The sequence below is a fragment of the Microtus ochrogaster genome, chromosome 7 (assembly GCF_000317375.1).
Source record: "Microtus ochrogaster isolate Prairie Vole_2 chromosome 7, MicOch1.0, whole genome shotgun sequence".
NCBI classification, from domain to species: Eukaryota; Metazoa; Chordata; class Mammalia; order Rodentia; family Cricetidae; genus Microtus; species Microtus ochrogaster.
In genome coordinates, this window is record NC_022014.1 from 28,399,184 (window position 1) to 28,410,426 (window position 11,243).

Here is an 11,243-nt window from a genome sequence, read left to right on the forward strand (position 1 = left end):
AAAAAAAAAAAAAAAAAAAGATTTTGTAGATGCATCCTCATTTTCCTAGTGTCTAGTGTTGCTATCAGGAAGTCTGATGTTATTTTGACTCAGTTTTCATGCGGCCAGTTTCCTCTCTGGGTGTTTTGTTTGTTGTGGTAGTGTTCCAAGAGTTCATGCTGTTGGCCTCTGGTGGTTTAATATAGTCACACTTAATATTTTCAATTCTGGATTTTTTTGTTTGTTTGTTTTTGTTTTTTTTGAGACAGGGTTTCTCTGTAGCTTTGGAGCCTGTCCTGAAACTAGACTGGGCTGGCCTTGAACTCACAGAGATCCACCTGCCTCTGCCACCGCCCGGCTGGAAATTCTTATTTACAAGTTTCCCTTCCCTTTCCTCCCCCTTCTCTCATCCAGGAAACACTGTCCCTTTCACGTTTTATTTCAGAGGCACTCTCTGCTTTGCCTTTTCTTACTGTTTTCCTTTCTTTTTTTTTTTTTTTTGTCCTTTTTCTGGAAGATTTCAACAACTTTCTTTCTGGGGCATCTTTTGAAATTTATCTTCTACTATCAAATTTTTATTTCTGAGACCTGATATACACACTCTTTCTCACTGTCTTCCTCTCCCTCCATCTCCTTGTTTCTGTAATATTCTCTTATCAGCAATGACCCCTTTTCTTATCTCTCCATGTTTTATTTATTTTTTTATTTGACAGTTGGTATTTTATTCAGATAGCAGTCTCATTACATGTGGCCCAAGAATATTGAAAGAACTCAAATAAAATCAGATGTGAAGGTCAGTCTTCACACATCATAGCCAACCATGCCACATTTGCCTATGATCTCTCCGACATAAAACCACATCCACACCTCAGTGGCCACCAAACCATTCAGCACAGCTTCCTTAACTGTAAGATGTTTGAAGCTACCAGTTTTAGCACTTTGAATTATTTTTTTCGCACTCTGAATAGCTGCAGGGAGTTCAGCAGGGGTTGGGGGAACCAGCTCAACCTTGGCATATTGCCAAAATGTGGCCAATCGAGGCTTCGAGTAAGTCACAGCAGCAGATACTAGCCCCGGGGCTTTCTCCGTGAAGTTACGGACAAACTTGGCCATGGTCTAGGGTGGAAGCTCTCTCCATGTTTTAATGATAATTTAGATAATTTAAAGCATTTTCTTATGCTTCTCATTTCTCCCAAGTTCCCTTTCTGCCTGGGATTTCTATTCCAGACTTCCCTCACCTCTTTGGTGACGCTTACCTTTCATTTTTGAAGTCAGGCAAGTGTGTGTATGTGTTGGTAGGACTTTTCTTTTGACATTTGTGTATGTGAGTTTTCCAGGCATAAGCCACTGTCCCTGGCTGAGGATATGTGATATCTGTATTTGTGTGGATAGGAATTCTTAATTCCAATAGTGTTGAAAGGCAGCATCTTTTCATGACTAAGCTACAAGGGCAAATATTTCCATTGCTATAAAGCTGCGTGTTATCCCTGTGGGCGTCCCACAGGCTTCTGTTGAAGACTCGAGCCCCAGCTGGTGATGCTATTCAGGGGACTTTGGTCGGTGATAAAATTACCTGACGCGAGTGAGAAGGAAACATGGAACACGCAACAAACCCACTTAGGAGTTTATTAGAGAGGGCATGTATAGGCCTGGGAAAGTCAGTGTGGAGGGAGAGAGAGAGAGCATGACCAGCTTTTAGCTGCCTAGTGCATACGCACAGGGGGTTGACATGACGTCATACGCAGATGATGGGACTCACGTATGTGCACAAGGGCTTAGCTGAGTCACACTGGATGATGCAACCACGCATGGGGAGGTGTCCTGGGGCCATTAGGCCCTTCTGCTTGAGAGCCTGTCCACACATGCAGGGCCCTAGAACCCGGAAGTGTCAGCCTTATATTGTGGCTGATATCATAGCAGGTGAGGTTTATTTAGAAGTGTGGGTCACCGAGAACATGTTCTTGAGGGCTGTGTCCCATCCCAGGCCATTTTGCTTTCTGTTCATCAAGACACGAATGGCCTTCGTCACATGCTCTGATTGCCATAGTGTTCTGCCCCATCATGGAACCTGTGAGCCAAGGATTATTGGCTGGAAGCTCTGAAACTAAGTCAAAGTATATCTTCCTTCTCACACTGTACATCAAGTATGCAGTCTCGTGCCACACAAATCATCTCCTTGAGGATAGTTGAGGAAGGGGAGGACGTAGCATTCACTTGTGACGGTGAGCCTCATCTGACTCGGTCAGGTACTGTTCACATCCCTCCAGGACGGTCATGTGGGACCCTTCTCTGGGGCCCTTTTGGAGTAACATTCCCTGGTTCTTTCTGGATGCTTAGAGAACTGTCCTCGCATTTTTTCTGTGATGACTACTGCTCAACCTACATAACCAATGTATATCCCTAGCTGTTGGGGGGGTGGGGAAGCAATACACCCCCACACTTGACTTCACCTACGTCTACCTTCACAAGGTGGAAGGAAGGCCATTGGCCAGGCATGGCCTGTGTGCAGCTGGCATATCTTGTGTTTAGGATCAAAGGTTCTGTGGTTCATATCAACACTTTGCAGTAAGAAGTAGGTTTGTTATTCTGTTTTCTCCTGCTTCCCAGTTTTGCCTTCTGTGTGTCTGTTCTAGTTATCTATTTTGTGATGAATCGTCCTAAAATTTAATGACTTAACAATTTCAGAGTTAGGTAATCATTGCCTTTTACAGTTCTGGTCGTAGGCCTTAGCTGAGCGATCTCACATGGGGAACTCTCCTGTGGCTGTGATCAGACAGTAGCTGAGGGCACAGCCAGCTCAGAGGTTCCCTAACTCACGCTTCTCACTCACATTCAACTGGGATCTTTTTGTTTTGTTTTTCTTTCTTTTTTTAATGTTTATTTATTTATTATGTATACAATATTCTGTCTGTGTGTATGCCTGCAGGCCAGAAGAGGGCACCAGACCCCATTACAGATGGTTGTGAGCCACCATGTGGTTGCTGGGAATTGAACTCAGGAGCTTTGGAAGAGCAGGCAATGCTCTTAACCTCTGAGCCATCTCTCCAGCCCCCATTGTTTTGTTTTTCAAGATGGTTTCTCTGCGTAGTCCTGGCTGACCCTCTCTGTAGAGTAGGCTAACCTTAAACTAAAGATCCGCCTGCCTCTGTCTCCTGAGTGCTGGGATTAAAGGTGTGCGCCACCACCACCTGGCTCAAATGGGCTCCTAAGTTAGGATCGTCAGCTGGAGCATAGGATCTGTGCGTTGTGCCAGGCCTTTTCTTTTGGGCTGCTACCCAGCTCCGCAATCATGACACGGAGACTTACTAGTTCTGCATGCTTTGCCTAGCTTAGGCTCCTTTCTGGCTGCTCCTGTAACTGAAGCAGTTTCCCTTTATCTACCGTTTGCCTCAGGGCTTTTTACTTTCTTCCCTTCCGTAGGTCTTTGACTGCTTCTGTCTGGTTGGTGGCTGCACGGCTTCTGGCCCAGGTGTCTCCTTGTTCTCTCCTCTCTCTCATTCTCAGATTTCTCCTCCTATGTACGCTCCCTGCCCGCCAGCCATGCCTATCCTTCCTCCTGCCTAGCTATTGGCCACTCAGCTTTTTATTAGACCAATCAGGTGCCATAGGCACGCAAAGTGAAACAAATGTAACACATCTTTACATAATTAAATACATGCAACATTGTGGGGGCCATATTCCATATTGTCTGGCGTCAGAGAATCTAAGTAACTTTCAAGGTGCAATTTGCACTTCCACACAGGAGGTGGTCGCCTAGCTCTTTGATAAAACAACCTGATGCCATCTTAACAGGTGGCTAAGACATGCTAATGTCTTTCTGCTCCTTCTATTGTAAATTAGAAGGTCACCTGGGGAAGAGGTGTTTTCAGTCTCTGTGACAAAATAGGCATGGGCAGGATGTGACCTAAGTCATTCCCTGCTACCTAGGAAACAATGCTGAAAAAGTCTGTGTTACCTGCCCCCCTCAGCTTATCTTGATATAAAAGCTCTTTGGAAAATAAACGCGGGTGATTTCAGGATTTAAATAAACCCAAAACTCCCTCCCGATACTGTCGTGTAAATTGTGCGTCATTTATTTCCACACCTCTACCCTAGTATGAGAAGTGTTTTATGTCCGGGCTGGTCCCTGACACAGCATAAACAAAAGTAACACACCTTTACACAGTTAAAGTAATATTCTGCAACATAAACAAATCAACGCATCTTTGCCCAGTTAAAATAATATTCCACAACAGCGTGTCTCTATCGGATGACCCCGAGAGTGAACGTGGTAAAACACCATGTAAGAGATTGCACGACTGGTCTCAGAAATCACAGAGCAGCCCTTCTATTGAGTTCTGTTGCTGTCGTCAAAGGTCTAGCCAGGTGCACGAAGAAGGGGAGTTAGAGGGTCCCCCAATGAGTGGGGTAGCACGAGTTCTAGTTGGCCTTAATAATAAAAATCCAGAGTCAGATATTAGGGGGTGAAAGCTGAAACATCAGAGAAGAGCAGCCAGCCACTAGAGTTCTCACCTCTATGAAATCCTCAGCCCGAAAAGAGGCCAAGCTCCTGTCTTCTCCTGCCTTTCATTCCTCTCTCCACCCAGCCATATCACTTCCTGTCTGTCTGTACAGACCTCCAGACCTCTATGGTTAAACTAGTGGTTAGCTCCACCCCTAATCTTCGAGCCCGCTTTATTTGTTAGAGTACAAACAGGATGTCAGCACAGAGAGGAACATCAGCGCCATATAGGGGACATGAGATGTTGTATATGTGGCCATATCTGGAAAAGAGTCTGTCACAGTCTGGTCTCTGACCACAGGTCACATCCCTCCCACTTACAAACGACATCCAATTCCTTCTCAGAGCCTTGATCTGGTTATGGCATTGGTTTAAGATCCAGGGTCTCATCCAAGTGCAGACAAAAATCCCTGGGTATCTTTCTCAGGCAAACTCTTTTTTACGTCCCATGAGTTCTTTGTGGCTTCTGGCTTCAGCTTTCAGGAATTCATTTATTCATGACCTGAGTCTGTGTATGTGTGTGAATGTGTATGAGGGGTGTCCCACACGTGCAGAGGGTTGAGGACAACCCTTAAGTGTCACTGCTTACCTTTCCTCCGTGTCCTCCCATTTCTGTGTAAGCGGGGTGCCTGGTCCATGGGCTTGTAGAGCATTTCAGGTCTCTGCCTCCGGTTTCAACATGGGCTCCGGGGGTCGCAGGTGGTCAGGCTGTGGGCAAGCGTCTTTCCTGTTGTCTCCCAGGCCAGCCTTTAGGATTTTAGCTCCCTCTTGGGAGTCATCCTTCTACCATGTTGATGGATAGCTCTTTAGTGCGATTTCTGTGTACAGAAGTCTGCAAGTCCAACGCTTGCTTTTGTCTTTGTACTATTTCTTTTCCTTTCGGTCCAGGCTCGTTAGTCATGATCAAACAACAACAGTGTCAAGTCTGTACACGTTGTATGTCTCAGCTCCAATCCTGCCTGTCCGTCAAAACACTTAGTTGTTTCTTTATGATGCCCTTTTCTACTTTGGATTGGAATAGTCTTTTAAACAGGTAAGACAGCATCTCTTGCAATTCAGACTGGCTTCAGTCTTGTTATATAGCAGAGGCTAGCCTTGAACTCGTGTTCTTTCTGCCTTGTCCTTGAGAGTACTGGGAAAATACAGGTAAGCACCACCCATTGGCCTTGATTTTCTCTGTTGTCCAGACCTGCCCTGATGAGGCTTATCTGTTTAAAGTAGTGGTGCTCAACAGGTGGGTTGTGACCCTTTGGGGGTTGAATGACCTTTTCACAGGGTCACATCACCTAAGACCATCGGAAAACACATTTACATTGAGTCATAACAGTAGCAAAATTACAGTTCTGAAGTAATAACAGAAATGATTTTAAGGGCTGGAGAGGTGGCTCAGCGGTTAAGAGAACTGACTGTTCTTCCTGAGGACCTGGGTTCAATTCCCAGCACCCACATGGCAGCTCACAACTGTCTGAAGATCCAGTTCCAGGGGATCTGAGACCTTCACACCAATGCACATAAAATAAAGTTAAATAAGCCATAAAAAATTAAAAAAAATAATTTTAAGGTTGGGGATCACCACGACATGAACTGCTGTCAGTGTGTGTGTGTGCTGTCACAGTGTGTGTGTGTGCTGTCACAGTGTGTGTGTGCTGTCACAGTGTGTGTTGTCACTGTGTGTGTGCTGTCACAGTGTGTGTGTACTGTCACAGTGTGTGTGTGCTGTCACAGAGTGTGTGTGCTGTCACAGTGTGTGTGTGTTGTCACAATGTGTGTGTGCTGTCACAGTGTGTGTGCTGTCACAATGTGTGTGTGTGCTGTCACAGTGTGTGTGCTGTCACAGTGTGTGTGCTGTCACAGTGTGTGTGCTGTTCCAGTGTGTGTGTGTGTGTGCTGTCCCAGTGTGTGTGTGTGCTGTCCCAGTGTGTGTGTGTGTGCTGTCACAGTGTCTGTGAGCTCATGTGCACATTGTCTCTGTTGAGTCTGGAAGATGATTTCCTGGAGTCATCCTTCACCTCTGTCTCTCCTGCCTGCCCCATCTTCTACAGAGATTCCTGATCCTTGAGTGAAGGGATTTGATGATTGGGTCTTGTTTAGGATTGGGTGCTTCAAAGTCTCTTGCTCTCCGCATATTGTCTCATAATTCATTTTTTTTTGTTTTTTGTTTTTGAGGCAGGGTTTCTCTGTGGTTTTGGAGCCTGTCCTGGAACTAGCTCTGTAGACCAGGCTAGTCTCGAACTCACAGAGATCCGCCTGCCTCTGCCTCCCGAGTGATGGGATTAAAGGCGTGCGCCACCACCGCCTGGCTTCATAATTCATTTTTAAAGTGGTAAATATTTACTTTTTTCTTAATCCGTTGTGAGTTTGTTTAAGGTTTAATTAAAACTTTCATCCTGTCATATTGGCATTCAATATAGTTTATGTTAATTAAACTTAAAATATATATTTAAAATATGATAATAGCTTGGTTATGGGAGACACGATGGGGCCAGTTTAGGCACCTAGTACCCACCCTCTTATGTGGAAACACACATTTCATGATACAGGAACATGGAAAAGAAGATCTTTGGGTGGAAGTGTGCTTAGTATCTCTCTTTATCTCACCACCCCACACCAGGACAGTCTCAGCTGTGCAGAACTGAGTAGCACAAGCACCTAAGACTTGGAGATCTGCCTTGTGTTGAGCAAGAAGGCTGAAGAAAATGGACCTCTGGAAGTTGGCAAGAGTAGGCAAATACTGAGCAGGAACGAGCTGGAGAGAGGAACCTTGAATTGTGTCTCTGAACTGATACAAGTCCTGGGGTCATTGCAAAGATGTGCAGGCCAAGAGCATTAGCATAGCAATCGCTGCCGCTGAGACAGGATTATGACGTCATAAACCGTGATTTAGGTTCCAGACCAGCAGAAAGCAGACAGAGCCCATATGAAGCCGCTTAGGCAAAGGTGACGCTGAAAGCACAGAAAGCAAGAGAGATGGTGAACTTGAACTCACTATCGTGTGGCTTCCCTTGGGGAATGGGGAATCACCTGAACCAGTGCATCAACAACCAACCAAAGAAACCATTCCACCCAAGCTTGGCAAGCATGGGGAGCTAAAAGACAGCTGCATTTCCAAGAAGCACCCCAGCGTGAGGGACAGCTCACAAAGGCTGGTTTGTTTTTTTTTTTAAAGTTTGAAATGGTGTTTATCGTCCCCCACCCCCACTGCACACATCACGTGGAAGTCAGAGAATGTAGGAGTCAGTGTTCTTCTTTCAACTTGTGGGTCCTACATATCGAACTCAGGTCGTCAGGACTGGCAACAAGCACCCATACCCACTGAGCCAGCTCAACTGCTCAGAAAAACAGCTTTTAGACCAACTTGTAGGCATCTGTTTGATAGCTTCTTTTGTGTCCTGCAAGTCCAATTTGGACAGCATACTGTCAGCGCTGAGGCAAGGGCAGTTTCTTGTCCAGTGTCTTTGCCACAAAGAAAACCAAACTTCATATGGAGGTTCTTCAATGCCCATCATCCTTTTTGAGGGAAATTGGTGCTGTCAGGAACATATATGTTTCACGGTCATGTAAAACTTTATGCTATTAAAACATATTAGCCAGGGATTGTAGTACACACCTTTAATCCCAGCACTCGGGAGGCAGAGGCAGGTAGATCTCTGTGAGTTTGAGGACAGCCTGGTCTACAAAGTGAATTCCAGGACAGCAAGGGCTACACAGGGAAACCCTATCTCAAAAAAATCCTAAGGAAAAAAAATCTTAAGTGCCATATTCTGTAGGTCTCTGAAGTGTTTAAAGACCATCTATCTACCTAAAATATATCTGTTTGACCTTGAAAACTTTCATAATGTGGCCACAAACTTGATTGTTATATATGGCTTACTACTAACCTATATTTCTTAATTATCTTAAATAGTTTATAATAATAACTTTCAAGGACTAAAACTTCATATTACAGTATAATAAAAATAATCTTAAATTTGTATCAACTTACAAAAATCAATACCAATCAATGTAAAATATTTGAGATTAGTAGTTGCTTTTTTTTTTTTTTTTTTTTGGTTTTTCGAGACAGAGTTTCTCTGTAGCTTTGGTGCCTGTCCCGGAACTAGCTCTTGTAGACTAGGCTGGCCTCGAACTCCCAGAGATCCACCTGCCTCTGCCTCCCGAGTGCTGGGATTAAAGGCGTGCAGCACCACCGCCTGGCTAGTAGTTGCTTTTTTTTAGTTTAAAAGTAGATTCAGTAATCTACCCACTTGTCCTATCATTCCTATATCCCTACTTCTTCTTTTCAGAATGAGATCCGTGAATCTAATATACTTTGTTTAGTTTCCTCCCTGACTATGACCAATAACTACTTTCAACCAATCCCTCTAAATGATGATAAACATTCATAGTCCACTAAATGACCAAAATCCACCCACACCACTTCTTGGAAATGTGGGGATCATTTTCTTAGAATTACCTTCTGCCATATGGAGATGACTATATCTTTAAGGGACCCTGAGAAAATTGAGATACTGGTAAAGTCTCGATGTGATGGGAAACTGCAGGGCTTATTTGAAGTCCTGGCTGGAGCAGTCTATGAGGCTGGACCAACTTATCTAACTACTTTGAAATTGTCCTCAGCAGTTTGTAGTGCAAGGATGATCTTTGGGTGGCATTTGTCAGCTTAATGGTGCTACCACAATTCAACTGGGATCATCATTGCAGGACTCTATCGTCTTCTTGGAGACCTCAAAGGTCATTGCCAGGAATGGTCACATTTCACTGCAGAAAACGTAAACATTTTCAATGTCTGTCAATGTAATCCACCATATAAACAAACTGAAAGAAAAAACACATGATCATTTCATTAGATGCTGAAAAAAACCTTAAAAAAATCCAACACCCCTTCCTGATAAAGGTCCTTGATAGATTAGGTGTAGGGTTAAGCCAGCCCCTTAGGTGGCGGGGCTTGCCTCGGGCGAATGTTTACTTACAAATCGGACACGTGGAAGCCCGTGTGCCCACCCCTTCCTGCCTTCTGCTTCCTGTGCTGTGAGGGAACTTTGGTGCTGTAAGTTTATTTCTTTATTAAAGCTATATATATTCTTTACAATCTGCCTACAATTATTTACATATTTGGCGCCCAACGTGGGGCTTTGCGGATACCCGCCCCAAATTGGAGGCTTCTGGGGGCGACCGCTGGCTGGGAGCCAGCGGCACCCCCCCTCCAGAGGTCTCCCTCGGCTTGCAGATTGTACCCTCTTAGCACTGCTCCTTCCTGGTTCGCTTCTGCTCAACTACGGCTGCAGAAGCAGCTGAGATTCTGAGCGACTCGATTTTTCCTGGCGCCTGCTAGAAAGTAGCCAAATGGGAGAATTAGCCCTCCCCAGTGGTTTGGAATTGGCCGAGTCTGTGTGCCCCGCCCTGCCCGACAGTGGTACAAGCACCTCTGTAACAGTGTGATCAGTACACAGCTCTACTCTGTTCCCCTCCCACCTCCGCCTGGCACTCTAAGGGCTGTCTTAACCCTACAATTAGGGATACAGGAAACATACCTAAACATAATAAAGGTAATATACAGGAAACCAATAACCAACATCAAATTGAATGGAGAGAAACTCAAAGTGATTCCACTAAAATCAGGAACAAGACAGGCTTTTCACTCTCTCCATATCTATTCAATATAGTACTTGAAGTTCTAGTTAGAACAATAAGATATCAAAGGGAGATCAAGAGGATACAAATTGGAAAGGAAGAAGTCAAATTTTTACTATTTGCCGATGATATGATAGTATACATAAGTGATCCCAGTAATTTTACCAGGGAACTCCTATAGTGGGTAAACACCTTCAGTGATGTGGTGGGATACAAGATTAACTCAAAAAAATCAGTAGCCCTCCTAGACAAATGATAAACCATTTGAGAAAGTAATCAGAGAAACAACACCCTTCACAATAGCCACAAATAATGTAAAGTAGCTTGTTGAAATAGGAGCGGCTGGGTGCGTCCCCAGCACCCTGCCGCCCGCATGGCTAGCTTAGCTTATACCCCGAAATAATTACACGGAAACTGTATTCTTTTAAACACTGCTTGACCCATTAGTTCCAGCCTCTTATTGGCTAGCTCTTACATATTGATCTAACCCATTTCTATTAATTTGTGTAGCCTACAAGCTGGCTTACCAGGAATGATCTTAACCTGCTTCTGCCTGGAATGCGAGAACCATGGCGACTCCCTGACTCAGCTTCTTTCTCCCAGCATCCTGTTCTGTTTACTCCACCCACATAAGGGTTGGCCTATGAAATGGGCCTAGGCAGTTTCTTTATTAATAAGAAATCACTCCCACATCAGTAGCTTGGAGTAACTCTAACCAAACAAGTGAAAGACTTGTATGATAAGAGCTTTAAGTCTTTGAAGAAAGAACCTGAAGAAAGTATCAGAAAATGGAAATATCTTTTATGTTCTTAGATAGGTAGGATCAACATGATAAAAATGGCAATCTTAGGAAAGCATTCTACCTATTCAATGCAATCCCTATCAAAATCCCAACACAATTCTTCACAGAGCTCAAAAGAACAATATTTGACTTCATATGGAAAAACAAAAAACCCAGTATAGCCAAAGCAGTCCTGTACAATAAAGGAACTGTTGGAGGTATCACCATTCCTCCCTGACTTCAAACTCTACTATAGTCATAAAAAACAGCTTGGTATTGGCATACAAACAGACACATGGACCAATGGAATAGAGTTCATAACCCTGACATTAACCCACACACCTATGTGTA

At 44.2% G+C, this 11,243-nt stretch overlaps 1 pseudogene; it reads right to left on the minus strand.

Annotated features, from left to right (window-relative positions):
- Positions 1–677: 677 nt before the first annotated feature.
- On the minus strand, positions 678–1,101 carry LOC101982765 (annotated as a pseudogene).
- Positions 1,102–11,243: the final 10,142 nt, after the last annotated feature.